The sequence below is a fragment of the Dromaius novaehollandiae genome, chromosome 13, assembly GCF_036370855.1.
Source record: "Dromaius novaehollandiae isolate bDroNov1 chromosome 13, bDroNov1.hap1, whole genome shotgun sequence".
NCBI lineage: Eukaryota > Metazoa > Chordata > Aves > Casuariiformes > Dromaiidae > Dromaius > Dromaius novaehollandiae.
The window spans coordinates 11186353-11206991 of NC_088110.1; the positions used below are offsets into that span (position 1 = coordinate 11186353).

The 20639-nt window shown below is 46.3% G+C and overlaps 1 protein-coding gene across 2 annotated transcripts in view; it reads left to right on the forward strand.

Moving 5' to 3' along the window:
- VSTM2B (V-set and transmembrane domain containing 2B) overlaps positions 1-20639 on the forward strand; it is a 557754-nt gene that overhangs the window by 490883 nt on the left and 46232 nt on the right. Inside the window, exon 1 of one of the 2 annotated variants that reach the window (XM_064519607.1) lies at positions 19026-19102. The exons of the other annotated variant lie outside the window; for it this stretch is intronic. The gene's annotated coding sequence lies outside the window, so the exon portion shown is untranslated. Of the gene's footprint in view, positions 1-19025; positions 19103-20639 lie in introns of those variants that run through there. 2 annotated transcript variants of the gene reach the window in all.

Here is a 20639-nt window from a genome sequence, read left to right on the forward strand (position 1 = left end):
TTAGTGCTGCTAGCACAACCCCAAAGGCTCTTGAAGTTTACAATGAGGCCCTTAAATGTGTAGCGTAAGGGCAGCTTATATCAATCAGGAGTATCCAGGGGGGCTTTGGTATGTTTTGAAAGGATCTCAAAGTTGCAGTTTCGCTGTTGATCTTTGAGGTCTGTAGTAATGCACTGAATACGAAGAAAGCCTGTTTGCTGTAATGATTCGTGGTGATGTGGTTGTGTACCAGAGCGGGAAGGTACCACAGAAAGAGTATCTACACTGCAGGACTCATTGGAGATGGGTTGCAGCTTCTGGCACCTGCACATGCGCTTCTCCAGACCTCAGGAAGGCCAGGTCTAAGGTTCTAGTCAAGTCCCCTGGACAAGGGAGGGCTGTGGAGAAGGCACAGCTCTGACGCTGCACATCACCGAAAGGTGACCTGAAGGTTTTGGTGCTGAAGCTGCATTGATGAGGTAGAGACAGGTTACACAGCCAGGAGAGGCTTAAAAGATACTTGCGTGCTGAGAGCAAGAGCGTAGTTGGCTAATGGCCTCCTGAAGATCTATTGCAATGTGGAATCGGTCACCCGCTTCCTCTTCTTTCAATACAAATGTGCCCGCCTTTGTTTTCTGCTTTGAATAATAGTTTGTGAAATACCGTAGGTACTGCATCCAGCTGCTCCACTGAATCCTGCTGTCCTGTCTGTAACCACTCCAATAGTTCGCAGTCTGCCAAAGCTTTTATTTCCATTTTGTGACAGGAGCTGGTTGTGGCTGCATTTCAGCCACGCGAGACCTCCCCGGGACTGCCTGGCTCACCGCACGAAGGTCTGAAAGAAGCAGGGGGAGCACCACAGCTTGCTGAAGCAGAGCCAGAGCATCTGGCAATCACAAAATCGCGTTGTGCAGCAATTCTCCCATTGCAGAGCCAGGTGATGTCATGCGCTAAGTTGCTGCTACAGATTGAAAGGACTCTTTGGAAAATTAGGCTCTGTGGAAGTGGGCACTGACAGCGCCTTGGGATTACAAAAGCTCACAGTCCTCTTTCAGATCTAGCAATGAGAAATTGCATGGTATCTTGAAAGATGATCTGAGCTTTAAAAACTAATACAAAACTCATGCAGGGTCCATTTTTTAAAACTACTTGAAACATCATGTATCAAAGTAACTGGAAGCTAAGCTGAGGAGAAAACCTTTTGTTTTTTTGCTAAGCAAATTCTTTGCAGCCTAACTGGGAAAAGTTCACAGGAACATTTTTCAGTCTGAGCATGTTGCCTAATTTTGTCATGTTTCCTGAATGTGCTGTCAGGATGAAAAATGCCAGCAATAAGTCAGCTAGAAAAATTCAGGAACATGGGAATTGTTTAGTGGTTTTTTTTTTTTTTTTAAATGGGAGAAGGAGCCAAGCTTTTACTGCTTCTCAGGTTTGTCTTGGCTTCGTTGTAGTTTGAATTAGGACTAGCAGTAGGATGCCAAGGCAAGCCTGGAGTCAGACCAGGTAGGTGCCATTCTGACTCTGCTGAACTCAGAGGAAGTTTTATATCAGTAGATTCAATATGCCTATCTAATCTGTCTGTGCATGTCATCGAATATGTTTTAAGCTTATTGCATTCCCAACAGCGTCTGGGGATGGTGAATACTTGGTTTGACGTTTGTGCCATGCTTTGGTATTTACCTATGTTTGGAGTTTGTCTTTGGTTGGTCATTGATTTCACCAGATAAGAGCTTGGAAAGTCACTCATGAAATCGAAGGAGTTTTCATTCTGGCCCTTGGTGAGGGTAGAGTCAGTATGGGTCTACTGAAAAGTCCTCCCCGGTGATGAATCTGCTATAAATTGCAAAGTCCTGCAGGATGCACCCAAAAGAAACTACCAGCTTTTTTTCCCACACCTGATGCTACTTTATAAACTTACAGCCCCCATACATACGTTCTTCTCATTGACAAAACTCACTGAAAGAAAGAGAAAAATGCATTTTAGCTGGGTTAAAAATGAAAAATAGCATATAAGTTTTTGAAATTACCAGTGATCATGACAAATGAGAAGGTTACCCTGCCAGGCTAATTAATTTGCTCAGCACTCAGAGAAGTGGGTCCCGATAGGATAGGCACATTCAGAAAGGGGGTGGCAAATGTTATCTTTGACAGCTGGATGTAGTAGATAAGAAGATACTGACACCAATTTATGAATTTGCTTTTAGCTCGGAACTACCTGGCTCACCTGGGCTGATTGCAGTTTGCAGACACAAAATGTAATTTTTTAGAAATATTTCAAGGTTATGAAGAGAACATTCTCCGTGCAGAATCAGGGAAATTGATACAGTTTAGCCTTCCTCCATCTGAATCTGTTAAGTGCAGGCTTCCTTAATCTAATTGTCTCATGTGTGTCTTAGCTCTGAGGCATAGTGGTGTTTCCTTACTTGTTCTCATTTGGCTGTATTTGAGTTAATTACTTTACCAAATGGGATGAGGGAACAGTGAAATCCACAAGAAGTTTAGTAGATGCTGTAAAAAGAGGGAAGAAGTGAGGAGAGATGTAAGGACAGGGAAGACAGCTAAAAGAGCAGATAGAAAAACAGAGAAACCAGCACAGAATAGCTATCTTCAGAGCTGAGCTCGGTGGAGTCAGATACGCTGTGAGTACGTACCTGTGCTGACCCGCTGTTTGCTGCTGGAAGGGGCGCGTTCCCCGCCGGCTCTGCGCGGACCTCTCCCAACGCCGCGAGAGGCAGAGCACGCCTGGCCGAGGGGAGCAGAGGTCCCTCGAGCCAAAGGGCAGATCACAGCACGGACAGAAATCTGGCCAGTTCAACAGGGACTTGGAGCTAAGCGGGGCTGGAGACGGGTTCGTTCTGTAACTCGACTCTAAAAAACAGTCAGAAGAGTGTTATTTACTGAGTATGAATTTCTCCTATGGCAGTAGCTGTAGTTTCTTTGACATAAAACTGTGAGAGAGTCGTGTTATGAAGTTTAAGTATCCTATTTATATTAATTTTTTCAGATTTGTTTCCTCTACTTTTCTGATTAAAATGTGTCGTCATTGTGATAGAGGCGCACTGCTGGAGCTTCTGCTTTCCTATGGAAGTACCGATAATGTCAGGAAAACAAATGGAAGAGAAAAGCTGTCTGATTGAAAGTAAATACTTTGAGCAGTTTCAGTGGTCCTTGGGGTGGGAGCTAATATAAAGTTGCTTAGTAAATCAGTAAACAAGTTAAAATGTGCACAAAAAAGATAAAGTAGAATACTATCTGAAATGAAGGGCTCCCAGGAAATAAATCAAACAACCAAAATAGGTGAAGAGCCGGGCAGAATCTCCATCAGCTGTGCTGCAGAAGGCGATTACCCCTGGCCCAGCCCAGCACCAGCACTGCCGCCGTTGATGGTAAATATTTTGTAGCTCAGTCCAGAGCTGCTTAACCTTTGTGGCCAATATGCCTTGACTGCAGTCTTTTCACTGGAAGATTGACGAGAATGTCATCATCGTTAGCGTTGCTGTATCAGTAACTGCTACAGAGCTAGCACCTATGTTTGCATATATGTAAGTCTACAATAGATGGAGCTAATGATAATTATTTTAAGGTTTTCAAACTTCAACTTTTTAAAATTTTGTAAGACTTATTTATTTCCAGTAAGCAACTAAAGCTGTGATAAAACCATGTCTCTAATAGACTGACAGAAGGCAAGAAATCTGTAGCGTAGTTTCCACAGAAACTGAGCCCTCGGAAGCCCGCTGGAGCCCCTCTGAGGAACAGGCAGTAACGCTTGAGCTACCTCTGCTCCGTCTTTTCGTGTCTGTGGCAGTCTCATAGTTTGGAGTAGTCTTGTACTTCTGTAAGTGTACTGAGAGGTGTGCAGTGAGTCTTATTTCAAGTGTTTGATGCTAGATGCTATTTTTCATATTTATCTCTCTAGAATATCCTCCTATTAATAGTCACAGCATTATAATGGAAAAATGCTTCTCACTCATGTGGCTATGATGTGTTTGCAGGCAGGATGATTTTTGCTTTGAGGAAACGCATCTTCCTTAGCGCAGCACAGTTTTACCTGGCTCCCAGGGATCCAGCACCATGGAAAAAACAAGTTCAATTTTAAATAAATCCCCTGGTTGTTCTGTGTTTGAAATTCCATTGCTTCCTTGTCATGGAGGCTACAACCTCTGCTGCAGCATGCAAGTAATATGTTTTAGATTTGATCCATTAAAAATCCTTGTGTGTAAGATTGGACAGCTTAGGTATTCATGTCCTGCTTTGTGCATTGCCTAAACCAGAGTGGTGTTTTGCTTTTCTCTGCTCTCAGTGTGCTTCACATATCTTTCAAACTGCAAGTAAAAGTAAAAGTTGTTAGGCAGCTTGTCAAAAAACATTTCCTTTTTCTCTCTCGATGGTATTCTGCCCAGCCCGAAGGGGAAAGTGCCAGTCTCGGTGCGTGCTGTGCTTGCATCAGCTCTGGATTTGGGCTTAATAGTGATGAGTGACCCTTACGCTCATCATATGCATCAGAAACAACTTCTAAACCATAGAATTAAACCTCTGTCAAGCGCTATGTGAAACAATCGGTTTGGCTGAACAATTCTGGCTGGTTAAACCCGAAGTATAGGCAAGAATAAATAATGATTCAGGGCCTCTCAGTCAGCCTTAGCCACCATCTCTTAGGGACTCCACAAGACCAGGGACTGTGGCCAAAGCCTTCAGCTGCTAGTCCAGACCCATTTCTACTTTTTTCTCAGTGTCCAGTGAGTCAAAACTTTTTGATTAAGGGATAAAAGTTTGCAAGAAACAACCTTTCTAGGTCACTTCAGCCCTCTTGCAGGAAGCAGAATAGGTGATAGAGTCGTGTTTTTAAGTCAGTATGGTTTTGTGCATAAAATTGTGTAAGAGGTGTGAATCTTCCTGGTTTGAGCTGAACTTGAAAACATTTTCGTTACAAATGGTCTTTTAGATCCAGAGATGGGGAAGGGAATTCCTTGCCACATACTGTCCCTTTTTTCCTGTTATGTTTCAAGTGGCAGCAAGGATATTGATAACAGGTCAAAACGTTAGGCTGCGTGGGGGGACTTCAGCTACGCAGGTGAACTCTGTGTCCAACACGCCGTGCGCTCGGTGGAGCAGGACTGTCTCTGTTTCTTCTGTGATCATCCCTAGATCATGCAATGGCATGTCCAGGGCTTTGAAACTTTATTCTGAGCATCTCTGTATTTCTTTAATATTGAGTACACAGACTTGACTGTTGCAGTTTATCTTTTGGTTTTTCATGTCCTATTTATATTTGCTGGACATCACTGTCTTTGAGCCATATAATTTTCTGTTTCCTTTTCTTTCTTTTTTTCATTCCTGAAAATAAAATGAACTTGAAATATCTCTCCTTACTACAAGGCAAATCTTGTTTCCCGATATCGTACAGTTCCCAATTATGTTAATGGACTTTAATGGGCTGAAAGTATTCAAGATAAGAATTTGGTTCTGTGATTAAGGAGAAAATAATTTTGTCACAGAACAGCTAATTTGTAGAGGATATTGATCATCTTTATAAATTTAATCCTTTTGGGATTAATTAAATTTTTGTGAACCAGTTCTGTGGTTTCCTGATCTATTCAGCCTTTGGAAATATTTAACAAGTACTACCATCAAAAAGCTGACAAGGTATGGATTGTTTGTGAAGCATCAAGTTTTGAAATTTAGTTTTCAGACTTTTCATATTTACTCATGAAATCTTTCCTTTTTTTTTTTTTTTTTGAAGTAGTCAACCAGATCACTTACATTTTGCCTGTTAAGCATAATGAATACTTAATCAAAGATCACATAATGAGAGAAAAGATGCTCGATCAGAGAAATCTGCTTGTGCGTGCTGTTGCTTCTGTCTGGGGCCCCAGGCAAGGTTTATGGCACAGCACTATTTCAGTGCCACCTAAACACTGAATATTCTCTGCATTTTCATCAGATAGTAGCCGAAAAGCTTGCTAAAATCTTGCCAAAATGTGGCAAATATAAATGTAAGAGGAAAACAAATCTTTAATTAAAGTGTTGAAATATTTAAATATACAACTGTATTTAGACTATCAGATCTTTGAGAACAAAAACGAATCTTGGAATAGGATTTATTTTCCTGTAAATACATAGTGTTTTATGAATCTTCATCCTGATTTCTTTGCAGCTCTTTTTTTCACTGCCATAAAACCTGAGAGCGCAACTTTGGTTTAGTAACGTGTCCCTCCCGCAAAGGGAAAGACAGTTCCATTTGTTAGTTATTTCTCTGTTTTAATCCCATCTATTTCAGAGTTAATCCCAGTTGCCATGGACCTAGGTGCTACGCTCTGACATGCCGTGTCTGGGGAATCAGCGCTCATAGATAATCCTCCTCGCTCCGGGCGGAGCGGCACGGAGAGCTGGGTGGTTTTGCCGTTGTCCCTTCCTGATGACGCACTTAACCCTCCTGTTATTTTAATGAGGTTTTAATTGCGTGTCCTGTTTCTCCACCGTGTTCTGGTTTCCCGTGCGCCCTTTGCGCAGTGCCGCGGAGGCGGCTGGCCTGGGCTGGCCTGGGCTGGCCTGGGCTGGGCTGGGCTGGCCTGGGCTGGCCTGGGCTGGGCTGGGCTGGGCTGGGCTGGGCTGGGCTGGGCTGGGCTGGCCTGGGCTGGCCTGGGCTGGGCTGGGCTGGGCTGGGCTCGAAGGAGGGCAGCGCTTCTCCCCTCCTCGCGGGCGGCGCGGGCAGCGCAGCTTGGTCCGTTGCACATGGGGCTTTTTGTCTGCGTGTCGCTATAGCTCAGCCTCAGGCGTTAGGTCTTTAGGAACGGCAATGTGTTTAGAGCTGATCAGATTAACGTGACAAAATTAATAAAGTGCTTTAATATACAGGGAAAAGAGACTGAAGGGAATTGAAATTAGGGAGACAGAAGAACAAAGGCAGTTCTTAAATGAGCATTTTTAGCAGTAGCTTAACATTGTAAAGATTAATAGGAATTAATTTACATACGTAATACAGTGTACAGAACACAATGCAAACTGACTACGGATTCCACAAACACTACTACAGTAAAAGAACAGTCCCACAAAATAGACATACCCGTTTTCTTTCCCGTGCCTGGTAACCATGCTTGACTTAACCTACAGCAGGCATCAGGCCTTCTCAGATGGTCCCATGTCATGTGCCTTCACCAGGGACTGAACAGGCAGGCAGTCGCATGTTGATTCTAGAATGAGTACCCCTATTTTTACATAAGCATACACATTCATAAGTAATGAATACCAGAAACCAACATTTGTGAAAATGTTCAGCCAAAAAAGGTATTAGATAACCTACTGCTCGGTTCCTCGGGGAAGTAATAACAAATAAGCCTAAAGAAGAACCAGGCAGTCATGCAGCAGAAACATGAGTTGTTTTATGCAAGCTGGCTTATCGAAAGCAGTCTCCCAGCACAGGAATGTGTAAGCTTCAACCCAAAACGTGTCGGTCACACTCAGTAGGTTTGGCCTGTATTTTCCTCTGTTCCTCTAAGCGCTCCCTGCTCCCGGTTTCTCAATGTGGGGTACCGCAGTGATATATCTGTTCCCTGGCCAGCTGCAGTATTTATCTGTCATGCCACTGGAAGGCATGGGTCTAGGAGCACAGACTGAAAGCTCTCCTAAAACCCATCAGCTAGTGCTAGGATTACCAAATCTAATATGGGATATCCCATATTGTCCGATTGAATCCCATATATTCCAGATCATAATAATAAATAGGGTGATATTTCTTGTATTTCTGCAGCAGCTGCGGTTTTCTGATGTGCAGACAAATATCCCATCCTCTAGCCCCAAACCTCCCTGAGCTGTATATATGATGAGAAATGTCTCTTCCTACCTTGCCTAATTTTGGATGATCACTGAGAAAGAGGACAGAGAAACGCCTGAGCATCAAAGATAAGAATAAGGGTCTTTAGAAAGGAGCAATTGCACAAAATCAAGTGATGGCACCTTCCCTCATCCCCACGCAAGCTCCAGGCAGTGGGACGTGTATGCTGGCTCCATCGGCCCAATGTAGCATGTAATTCGTCTCACTGGGTCGCACGGCTTTGCAATAACTGCAAGCTGCTGTCACTGTGGGAAGCGGCGGCTGGGATGCGGTGCCTCCGTGGCGGTGCTCACGCAGTGCCAACTGAGCGTTGCCAGGATGGGTGCCCACAGCGCGTCGGTGTCGGGCGCGCCGGGGAGCTGCCTTTCTGGGCATCTGTCCCTCCGTGCCTGTGCTCGCCAGCCGTGCCCCGCTTACAGCTTGCCGTTTCCACAGGGCTGCAGCCTGCTTCTAGTGCTGTCACATAATGCAGTACAGGAAATTGTTCTTTAAAATTCACCAAATTTCCCTTGAAAACGGTGTTCTGTGTAACGTTGGCACACTGAAGTGCATGACCACTGGGAATCCAGGGCAATACAGACATCAAATTTGATGGGGGGAGTGGCGGGGGGGTATTTTAAAAAGAGAGCAAGAAATTGCATTTAAAAATCCTCAGCGCTCCCTGTTCCTTTTCCTCCCCTGAAGCAGTTGCTCCGCAGGCGCCTCTCCTGGGCGCAGACCGGCTTAGCCAGCGCGCTTCGCTGCAGGCGCGGTGGTGGGAGCTGTAGCGTTTCTCAGAGCCCACTTTGGAGCCTTGCTTTAATTCTGTGCCACGGGCGTGGGGTGTGCTTGTGTCAGGAGCTGCTCCTGCTTCCAGTCCCTCCGGGGAACATACGTTTTCCAAAGGAAATGCAAAGGAGAGAGTCGTGTGTGCAGACCTAGACTGTGAACGCGCGTGTTATGCGTGTGCAGGTACAGGCACGTGTGTGCATCAAGGAGCATCTTGCCATAGCCTTAGCTTTGAGTTTCTCTAATTTTAATATGTGCTGAGAGCTCTGAACGTGAGCTGAGGACTCCAGTGCTGCCCCGGGGAACGGTCGGGAAACTTCGTAGCACTGGTGTTTTCTGCGCGTGGGCTGTGCTAACGCGTAGACTTCAGAGTGTAGTGGCCACATCCTGCAACAGCGCGTAGTTGCCAAAATTATATCTTACTATCAGAAATAATAATGATTGATTCTCAGTACAACAATTACTTCAAATTGCACTTCTGCACAGTACATTCAGAGAAAGTTCATTTTGTAAGTAAATCCAACTCAGAAGCTGATTATCTGAAACACAGGCAGTCTTGGATGACTCCTGCCCTCGGTGGCTGCACGTTGGTCTTTTGGCTGGCCCGCTTTCGAGGCTGGAGCAGCATGGTCCCTTCCCAGCAGCTCGCCCAGCTCAGAATCTGGGTTTTTCCAGGCAAGCAGCAAGCTAATGTAGGGAAATGACTGTTTTGTAAATAATTATTTCTTGGTCTTTTTGTTGCAGACCAACTAACTATGCTACCTAATATCCCAGCGTACCCTTGATCAAACACCTGCATCCTACTCCCGCAGGAAGCTGGATATACTGGCCAGGCGGGGCCTTCTCATTTTTAGCTCTTGCAGTCCTGTGTTTCTGCACTGGTATGAGACGCCTTGTCACCTTCGGTGGGGGTATTGATTCGGTTGGTGTCCTGAAGATGTTATGTAAACAGCCACAGAGTGACAGCAAGACACCGAATCTCGGGAAGCATCTAGGTGACAAACCAGAGGCCTGCAGATAAGCCGGCAGGGCAGCTTGTCGGGAGGTACGTAGTAGTCAAGCGCTCCTTGTAGGCGCTGTCTGTGAGACAGGTCTGTGACTGATAGTGGCTTTGGGAGAGCGCAAAGATTTTAGCCCATGGCACAAATACCATAATGGTCTTGCGAAGTGCAGTTCAGGGACATGAGAGTGCTGGAAACTCTTGTACAGACATTTAGTATCTACAAAGATCACAATTTAGCCAGGCGAAGGCTGCTGCACTTTTTTGGAGCTACTCTGTATGTGATAACTTTTTGGCTGTATTCGTTGTTCTGTGACACAGCTCAGTATTTACGGATAGAAGCTTCCTTGAGTGAAATTTCTTTGGAATCATCAGAATAAACATGTCCATAAGACCAGGGGTCCCTTGTCTTCAAATCTGGTGTTCAGCACCACCGTGGAGTTGTGGCACTATCCCACTCTGCTCTTTAGCAATGTGGGCTGGAATGGCTGTGTCCTCAGTGCTGATTTTTTTGCATTATTTATCATCACAGATAATGTCTGGAGGTCCTGCAGGCGACATGCTGCCCTCAACCGTGTTTCTGCTTTTGAATAGGAAATCCCCCAAATCCAGCCCAAAATGGAGTTCTGTCAGCAGGTCGATCCGAGTTTGATCACACCGTTAAGGGTGCCCTGTCATTTACAGAAAAGGTTTGAGATTGGTTTTTCCTGCACCTGGAAACCTTCATTTCATTACACAAATTATTTCTCTGAAAGCTGCTAAGAAGGATTGTGATCTATAATTAGAATAATACCCCACAGGATTACATTCACAAATGTAATTATATAATCATTCAGAACTAAATTGTGCTGTGAAACTGCAGGCTTTTCCAAAGGGGTACTGGCATTTCTGGGGGTTGTTTTTAAGATTTCCCATTGTAAAGCTGTTGCCGCAGGTCAATTACAAAGATTTTCAGTTCAGCTGAGACCCCCGCCTTTCCCTATCAAAGCTCCGAGACTAATCAAGATTTTTTGTTGTTCAAATATCTGCTGTAATTCAGAACCAGTTAGTGCCAGCGGCGCTCGATGCCGGTGTTTACCTTCAGCATTAGCGATGAGACCCACCGGTGGGGCACGCGGGAGCGTGCCTCTCGAGGGTCCCGGGGGTCTGCCGCTGCCCGCAAGCTGCCCCGTGCTTTGGCAGGGCTGCCGCTCTGGTGCTTCCTGCAGACGCGGATGGGCAGCTGATGAAACAGTTGGTCCTTCAGGGAGCCTGAATTGCCGCGCTGCGGCAGGCCTGCCGCCGGTCCGCCTGCGCCCGGATGCTCTTAGGAGGCCGATGGACATCAGCAGCGAAACGGCGTGCGGGTTTCTCACTGCCCGGCACCAGCCGGCTTGTGCTGCCTCCCCCAGAGAAACGCTGCGGTATGTTAGCACGTGGTGCAGCACGCAGCGGCACTGCGCTTTGCAGCGGTGCTCGTGCCGGCGTGCCTTCCGGTTCGCAGTGGTGGGGACGTGCCGAGGCCTCTCCGGACACTTGAACCTGCGCGAGTGTGTCGGCTTGGGGCACAGAAGAGTGTCGATACAAAACGATTTCACAGTAAACTCGTTTCACGCTCTTCTGACTGAAATTATGAAACATAAAAATAGGAAATAGAGCAGTTTTAGTTGGTGCTTTTCTTCTTAAGGTTTGCAAAGCCCTTGTTAGTATTTTTACGCTGTTGACATGATACAAAGTCACATCATTTTTTACATCAGTTTCCTTGCTTACAGTGCCCTGTGTCTTGCACACACAAAACAGTACTGGAAAGTTTGCTTAACCTCACACATTGTACTGAAATCCAGAAATCCAGAAATAAAAAGCAGTACATTGCCCTGTTTTATTAGGAATTCATCTACTGTCCTTTTAGGTTGCAAAACTCTGATTAGTTAGCCAATGGGCGATAGCAAGGTAAACTAATGAGGAACTGCAATATTTGCAACGTGAAAAAGGCAAATATTTCACGGAGCTTTCCAATTATCTCTGGTAGGCTCATACAGTTGTAATGAGCGCGAGGTAATCACGGTATCTCCGCCAGTGTATTAACAAGAGCCGCTTAAAATTCTCCAGGCTTCCTGTGGTGAACTGACGGATGGACCTAGCTGGATAAATGAAGAGGTTGTGCAGTTGCTACTTCAAGGACTTCAAGGAGTGCCATATTCTTCCCACTGCTGGTTTTCTCTCTGCCTATGGTATTTTTCGTTGATGTGTTTATTGAGTACAAACCAAAGAGACAGTAATTTTGGAATGGCAAACGTGCCTGAGCAGCAGTGTAATCTGGCCGCTGGTGGACTGCAGAATCGTTCTCCTCCAGGACAGCATCTCCTAACAAGGAGTCGCTTGTGTTCAGGTGCCGGTTCACATCTCAGGCAGTACAACTGGGGGAAAAACAGGGTGTCAGAAGAACCACAGCTGTTAAATGACCAACCTGCAAACACCTGCAATTAATGTCTGGGCTTTTACGGTACCGTCCCACATCGAGTAGCACAGCAGGATCTCGGGAAGCCGGGGAGTATGGCGTGGTGGCCTCCAGCCTGGGAAGGCAGCACCCTTGGGTGTAGCCCCACGTGTGGAGGAGTCTGCAGGCCTGGGGACGTGACCTGGAGCTGCAGAAACAGCAAGCACAAGCGTGCAGACTGGTAGGAAGAGCTACAGCTATTCTACCTTACAGTTTGCTTTAACAACTAGAGGACTAAAAGCTGAGGAAGAATACAAATGAAGACAAGTTTTTTTCTGATCAGCAACAGTAGATTTATTTATTCAAGGTTTTTTAAAGCAAGGACAGGAGAAATTGCTATTAAAATGGATTTTGCCAATAAGGTTGGAACGTATGCAGGTTTGTTAACGTCCAACAGAAACTTGGAAAGCAAATAGGGTTTGAGAACGGTCTCCACTCCAAAAGTCTGTGCCGTAATGAAATCCATTTGCGAGCAGATGTTTATAGGAAAAAAATACCAGTCATTTAAAGAATGTAAACTGACAGCCAGTATCCTTTCGTATTCCTGCTCTGCAGCTGTGCTGAGTGCACTTTTGGATGCTCGGGATGTTGGCACAGAGATAGGTCCTTCCCCTTGCTGTACCTCTTGGCCTTGAAGTTACAACACGTGGTTGTACCTGGTTACAGCCCATATTACACACTTTTGTAGCGTGGATCAGTGCAGTATTTTTATAGTCACGCTGACACCCCCAGCTGAACCGTGAGTTCGATTTAGAAACAAAACAGTGGCAGTCTGCTTTTGCTGCAGGAGAACCCAAATTGCACAGCTGAGTTTTTAACTAGCTGCTTTGTCTTGCTTGTAACGAGCACAGAGATGGCCTAAAACAACTGTCTTGAACCAGGAGACGGACCTGAAACGTCGTCCCTGTGCCACAGGTACGTGGCAGCTCGTGTGGAGGCTGCGCTGGCATTTCGGCTCGCAGCGGCAGGCGCCCGCGCGGCGAAGCGGGCCCTCGTCCGGGCTGTCGAGAGGTGGTGGCTGGCCCCTGTGCCGTGTCCAAGCCTTTAGTAAAGCGATGCGAGCAAGGTTGTTTTGCCGTTATTGATGAGGGATAGTTTTGTTGTCCCAGACGTGCAGGATAAGAGTGCCTGGTGGCGGTTCGCGCGGGGGCTCTCGCCGGGCGCTTGTGCGGAAGGAGCTGCGTTACCTGGGTCACGGGTGGGACCGGAGGTAAACGTCGTGCCTGCGTGTAAAACCTCAGCTGCGATCTTGTGATACCTTCCCTCGTGGTTTATGATGGCATTAGGCTCTCTACAGGTTTATTATGTGCAGCTGGATGTACATTAGTCCATTTATTAGTCATCACAAGGTTGTTGACATTATTTCCACAGTGCTTTTACATTAAGAGCTTACTGAAAGGATAGATTTATGTTAGGGTACCAAAGTAATTTCCTCATATCAAGACAGCTTAGAAATACAGGGACCTAAGCTGTTGCTGTAATGAATTTTCTGCCTCTCACAGGGATATTTATCCAATCTGTTCTGTAAACAGAAATTAGTTCAGACTTGTGCAAATGCTTTAATTAGGCCTAACTGGATTAATGGCTGAACTCGGATGAAATGGTGTTTCTTCGGACAAAACAGTTTGACCAGGTCATCGGAGTACATTTTAAATTCAGCCCGGTGACTCTGGACAGCGATGGCCTGTGCTGCCTCGGCGGGGCTGCTGGCGAGGGAAAGCCGCCCATCGGCGCCCGGGGGGGGGACGCGAGGGTGCGGGACGCCACGCGGCTCCCAGGGACCTCGCTGCAAACGCAGGCACCTCGGTTTAGAGCTCATGCACACAGCTCCTCTCTCCAAGCCCGCTCCTTTGCCCAGAAGTTACTCCTTGGAAACAGATCCAAATTGTGGGAGTTTTACAGGCTCCTTTTTCCCAAGCAGGTAAATTATTGGCTCCAAAGCCTTTATGCTGAATATTTACTAGCTGATTTCTGTGCTTTCCACAGATAGGGAAAATGTCAGTACTGTCACCTCTGTTATTTCGACATGCTCTCAGATTTACTATGCAAATAATGACGCCCAGCTTTCCTTTCTCCTCCTCCATCACTAGTAACATATGCCACCACAGGTCACCCTCTCCTTTTCCAGCCATTTAGAGGTAATAGCTTGGCCTCCACTCTTAATTGCCACTGTCTGAAACAGAAATAACAGCGAGCTAAGGAATTGCCCTGCTCTGCTGGCGTTCCTGAAAGCAGACTGCCTCCTAAACTGCAACCTGAAGGTCTTCGTGACATTTTTCAGCAGTGTCCCTGAAATTTATTCTAATTAGCTCTTTCTGATAAAAACTTGTCTGCTGTAAATATTATATGCTGTAAGTACAATTCAGGCATACAAAACTGGATAGAAGTTGTATGGCAGAGGACTAATGAAATGTGCACATACTCTGTGCAGACCTACTTCATATTACATCTGAGTCTTTTTCTGTACGGTGATTTCTATTCTTCCATCTGTGCTTCTCTAACTTTTAGGATCAGCTGTGGAAAAACAGTCTGTTTTAGCCAGTTTTGCAGCTGAGGCTTCCTCAGGCATAGCCCTTAAGGCTGTCCCAGGTTGATTTATTCTGTGCTTGCCATTTGGGACTTGGGCGCCAACATCAAGAATAGCCCATGGGATCGGGAGTGTCTACAGGCAGCACCACAGCATTGCCCCGGGCCCCTGCTGCGTTTTCAGCAGTGGTGGCTGCCTGGACTGACCCTGGGGTTTGGGCTCGGGTTCAGCCCTCCCTGAAGTTGGGGCTCGAGCCCAGAGCAGGACCCCAAGTTTCATCGCAGTTGTGCTAAATTTGCTAGACGACTTCTGTGCACAGGTTTCAACTAATATGTCCGGGAGTGATGAGGAAATTCATCTACTCTCCCAGCTGCTTGGGGGAAAAACCTTCAAAACCTCCCAGTCTGTCCTTGAGATGAAAACCTGTTCCTATATGCCAGCGATAAAGTTTAAAAAATCTATAGCAACAGCATTTATTTCAAGTTGTTCTTTTTTCTCTGCTGCTTGTGCTCGTGTTTGTAGCATATGTCCCTGCATGCAGCACGTGAGCGGCTCTCTTCAGAGAGGACGTGCGCTTTTGGTACCTCCACATCCCCACTTCTGTACAAAGAGGAGTGTTAACTTGGACCACTAAAAAAGAACTTGAACTTTTATTTTTCTCGTTATTGTTAAGATACGGTTGCTATGTGGACAGCTGTGAGCTCTATTCTGTTTAAGGTTTTAAATAGTTCTGTGCACAGAACAGACGAATATGAGGGTTGTCAGATCCTGCCCGAAAAGAAATTGGGGAGGATCGAATGGTGACATGGCATGAAAGACCTCACCTCCCCCTGCAGATGATGCAGGGCTACACCAAACCCATAAATTCAGCGTGTATCAATGCAGTGTAATCTAGCATTCACTGCAAGCTGGCCCTGAGACTCCTTTGATTTAAAATATTTGCCATTTGCACTGATTCACCTCAGCAGAGGGAGTCTTACCCAGCTTTTTAATATTAACAGGGAGTGCAAATGCCATCGCCATTTATCATTCAGACTTTGCTGAGTGCGTTACATTGCAGATCTTGGTGTTCGTTCTTCACAAAGGGAGAGGAAGACTATTGCGTTGAAGGCTTCCCTGGCGGTGCGGAGGCTCCCGCGGTGGCACGGTGCAGGGCGGGACCCAGCTGGACCCTCAGCTGGGCTGAGGCAGGTCCGGGGCACCCCGTCTTCCCGGCCCCGGTGCCAGCTCCGGGCCCTCGGGAGCCACCGTGAGGTTTTCCCTAGCGATAGGGGTGTGATGGCAGGACACCCGCTCGTGCTCCTCGCTGATGATCCCACGCTGTGAATGGAAACGAGCATTAATTGACCCAATGTGGCCAAGCCAAAGAGCGTATCAGCCCTCTGCTGCCCGTGTGGGCTGCTTTCTGTTCCTTCCTCTCTCAGTTTTTCTTTAGTCTTCAGATTCTGGATTTCTGCAGCAGAAATCACTACAAGCTTCCTGGAGTTTAAGGCCAGAAGGCACTTGGAGATGTCTTTCCCGCTCTCCTGCATATCACAGATGAATGTATTTCTGCTGTGACCCCTGCAGAGAGACCAGTGGTTTGCTGAAATGTGCATCTGCCAGAAAGGGACTCGCTCCTGAACCCAAGGTTGTCAGGAAACGGCATGCTGCCACGCGGACTATCAGGTGCTGCAGAAGTGATGCTGCTACATCACTTGATGGCTTGCTCATTCATTTAATCTCCCTCAATGTTTAAAAGGTCAGGCCTGGTTTCTGACTGGACTGTGTCTGGCTTCAGCTCCCACGTTTTGGTTCCTTTCAGTGTCTTTTTTCATTCCATTAACAATCCTGTTAGTGTATGGTGCTTTTTCACTTCAAAGGTGACAGGATAACTGAACTCTGGGATTGCACCTAACACCAAACCTCAGCCCATGGTTTTTCTGTCTTTTTGTTAAACCTTCTGAAGAAGACCCTGTGCATTTGTTTTTTTTTAAGTTCTGTATTTTATTAAAAACCACTGTCACTTCAGCAAATACTGTTCTGAAAACTGCGGTCTTTGAGATAAGCCTAACATTTAGGTTTTGCATTTGAATACCTAGTGCAGGTTTGGTCCGTGGCCTTAATTTCCAGTTAATTTTCTGGAAAGTTTTAAAGATGCAATTTGATGTTTGAAAGTTATCTGCATTGCTTCTTGTCATGGAATTGGTGATGGGAGAAGGCTCACAAGTCAGAACTCTCTTCAGACAGGTAGAAGGACACTTCTCAACGCTTGTTATTTATGTTTAGAAAGTGTAATCACTTGTGTTATTACCATAAGACAAATAGCAGTAAGCCCTTGCCAGTTTTTAATGAACTACTGAAAACTACATCGAAAAATGGTGTCAGTGAGAAAAAATTCCACAAAGCAATCACTGATGTCCATTTTTACAGAGATAGTGTCGGAAAGACATAAATATCCGTTTTCATGGCAAGATTGTAATTTGTTGGTGAATCAATTTTATGCATCGAAAGAGTGTTTGGGGATTTTGCTCACATGCATGTTTATTTATGAAATGGAAAACAGGCAAAAATTTTGAGTAGTCCCACTGGTATAGCCCAGAACTGAAATGTAAAAGATATAATAGAAAAGCCAGTGACCCTGCTAATAGCAAAGCAAGGTCTCTGAAGGTGAGCATGATCGGTGGGGAAGGCCAGTGCTGTTGCGATCGGGGAAGAAAAATTCCTCTGCTTTGCTTCTTTCCCAAAGTTCAGACAAGTTTTTCGCTTGGTTTTAAACTCGTGCTTCCCGTAACCTGATGGTGGTCGCGACCTGGAGCAGCAGCGCAGAAACAAGCTGTGAGCCCGGCAGAGCCGAGCGTTCGGGGCAGAAGGAGCAGCTTCAGCCTGTGACTTCCCGACACCAAGGGGAAGCTGCCACATGCAGCGTCTCTCGGCTGGCTCTCACTGGGCTGTCCTGCCCGAGGCAGAGGGGTAGCCCCGGTACCTCTCAGACACAGAACAGGTACTTCTAACGGGTAACGTGATGAGTGAATGCATCTGCTGACCCAGGGCAACCTGCGTATCAGCAGCAAATTGGCGCATGCCCAGAGCGCTGCGTTCCTCCCACCCGCCTGGTCCCGTGCGTTTGGCTGAGTCCCTTCCGTCATAGGTATTTCAATTTCCAGCAAGTTGGTGCGCTCTTGCACCCTTCAGCTTTGCCACTAGTATTGTGTCTATGCTTATTTGTCTCTCTGACAGTGTTTAATGCCTTTTCTCGTCTTAGTTTTCGTTCTTTCTTTCCTCTCTTTCTGCTGGGACTCCAACCAGCCTACCCTGCCTCTTCTCCAAAGCGGCATAAGCGCATTAGCACGTTAAGCCTGCGTGGAAGGGCGCTCCTGTTTCCCCGAGCGGAGGCGGAGGTGGAGGTGGAGGTGGCAGCACCTCTCTTCCCAATCCTGCCACCTCCTCCTGCTCCTCCTGTAAAAAGTGGGGATGGGGGGTGAGTTGGCCAGGAACAGTGGTGTGCAGGCCATCAGTGCAGTCATGATTTAACACTATCGTTCAGCAGATGTAAGCCAGTAAAGCTTTCAGCAAAGCTGTAAGGCTTAACCCAAAGCACTCTGAAACAAGATAAAAGCTTAAGCATTTCCTCATCTCACATTCGCACCTGAAGATATGTGTGTACTGACCTTTCATATTGCTGGAAGCGGTGTGTAGTGAAAATCCCTCTGTAATTTAGCGCTACAAGGAGTTCAGTCTGACTCATCGTTGCAAGAACATTTTGTCTGCCACTCAGGGTCTGGAGTGGCTAAATGTATTATTTGTCTATAAATAAAAACACCTAATGAAAATTGTGTTCCAGTTGGGGAAAGCAGGTGTGCTTGTTCTGCATGATTATTTTGTCCACAAAATACAAAACGTGGGGAACTGTGAAGCTTCTTTCTATTATCTAGGTCTCCTTCCCGCTAGCTCCTGTTGTTACCCCACTCAGTGACGTGAGGAGGAGATATCCTTGCTGTTCCAAGGATATTTCCCACTGGTTATTTCAGTTTTGTGTGCAGCTCCAGAGGGGACCTAAGCTCGCTTTGTTGGGGCTGTCGGCAGACGTCAGGCTGTCGCTCCACTGCAGCGTCCCAGCCTCCACAAAGGTGCCCATCTCTCTTTTGCCAAGGTTATAGCTGTATCCCTGTCCTGAGAGCAGATCACCATCTTCCACAAAGCATGGTGTTTCACAAAATGAGGGTTTTCAAATAAAACTTGAGCAGGTTTGCCCTTATCCTGGCTGAGCACTGTATTTTATGGCTAACTGGACTACTCTACGTCTTGGTCAAAGCAGGGCTAGCAAAGCAGCCTGAAATTCTTTTAAATATTTTCAAGTGTCCTGATGACGTGTGTCTTCATGCAGTTACTGAAGTTCAGGCTCACTGAGAGACAGAAGAGCTCTTTGAAATCAGTCAGCATCCTTTCAGAGGGGGCTGAAATGGCCGACTTGCTCGTGTCCTCGTCGTTGGGGTATAGACATTGGCCCGGTGGTGCTATTTTCTGTAACTGTCACTCGCGGTAAGTATGCTGCATCCAAAACCAGTGTGGCTAGCGTACGATGTTCCTGGGGTTAGACAGTCTGCAAGAGGCTTAAGAACAGCAGGGCAGAAAAATTGGGATGATGGATCATTGTGTAGGCAAGCCCAGGTGATGGCTCAGCAACCAGCTCTGCTGTCATTTTCTGCCTATAGCCACAACTTTTATTTAGTCCCTAAGTTAAATAACTTCTGGGAGCAGCTTCCATGTTAATCTGTTCCCTGCAAGTCCTTGGCTTTTCTAGCAGGGGAAATATATTGGACTAGTCAGGTTGTCTTCTGTGATACCTGTCAGTTTGAATTGTATGACCTTTTAGCGAGCTCCGAACCTCACCTGTCCAAGTCAATTTAATCATGTGTCTTTGTAAGGCTTCGCGTTTTCAGAGCTCTTTCAGCTGAGAAACTAATTGAAAAAAGTTGGCAAATACTTCACTTAGGAGTAAGTAAACTTGGAGAAGAAATATATCGGCTTCTGCATGGATTTTCCTACATTGTTCAGTTATGTTTTCTTTAGATGCCTTTTGCTGAAAATGTTCACGCCTAAAGCAGCCCTTTATCTTTCTTGGCTTTGCATTTGACTGGTTCTCAGAGACTAAGATCTGTGGAAAGTAATTAAATTAAATCTTTTTTCCTAATTGGACTGAGTCTCTGTACTCGTTGTCCATTTTCTTCAGGCTTCACAAAGTAGAACCAACTATTTCCTCTTGGATTTTGAGTCCCTTATTTCCAGCTGCAACACTAACACACTGTATTTCACCTCCTCACTCAGGCAGCTCCTGTTTGTTTTCTCCCAGCCGCGCGGGGTATCTGTATTTCTCAGGCAGCATCCTGCAGCGAGATGTTCTCTCAGGGCATGGCCCTTCGTATAAGAACCACAAGAACCTCCTGTTGGTCCTGTTTCACTTAGTACAACCGTATTTTATTCTCCTCTGGGTCCTTCAGCTTCTCGCTAGCTGTAGCAGTACCACAGGAGAGAGCACCTGTGGTTCCCCGGCACACAAGCCCCCGAAAGGTCGGATGGCAGAGGGCGAGGAGGAGGACCACGCAGGGTCCTGCCGCCTGGGAGCACATAGCACAGTGCTGGTGGGAGCCCGGGCAGCTGCAACATCTTTTACTCCCGTGCTGGTTCTCCCAGGGAAACCTCCCGCCCCAGGCCTTCTCCGTGGTGAGAGTCACCAGGCCCAGTGCAGGTCTCTCTGAGTCCATGCAGATTTATTAGAGTTAAATGACAACAACCTAAGTATAACACGAATGACCACAAGAAGGGTTTAGGTCAGGTGGCTAATCATGTCACCAGGCCAACGAGAGCCCCTGACTACTTGTTTTATTGGGAAGTGGAAATGCCTACCAAATTATTTCCAATCTCAGGGACCAGGAAGATCCTGGCTCTAAACACTAGAAATCTCTATTAAAAGTGACACCGTGTTAATTCTCAAGAGTGTGTGATGCCTCATGCCCTGCTCCTGTTGCAGACTAGGCAGACTCTTTTGGAGAGAAAAAATGTTGAGAGAACCCATATT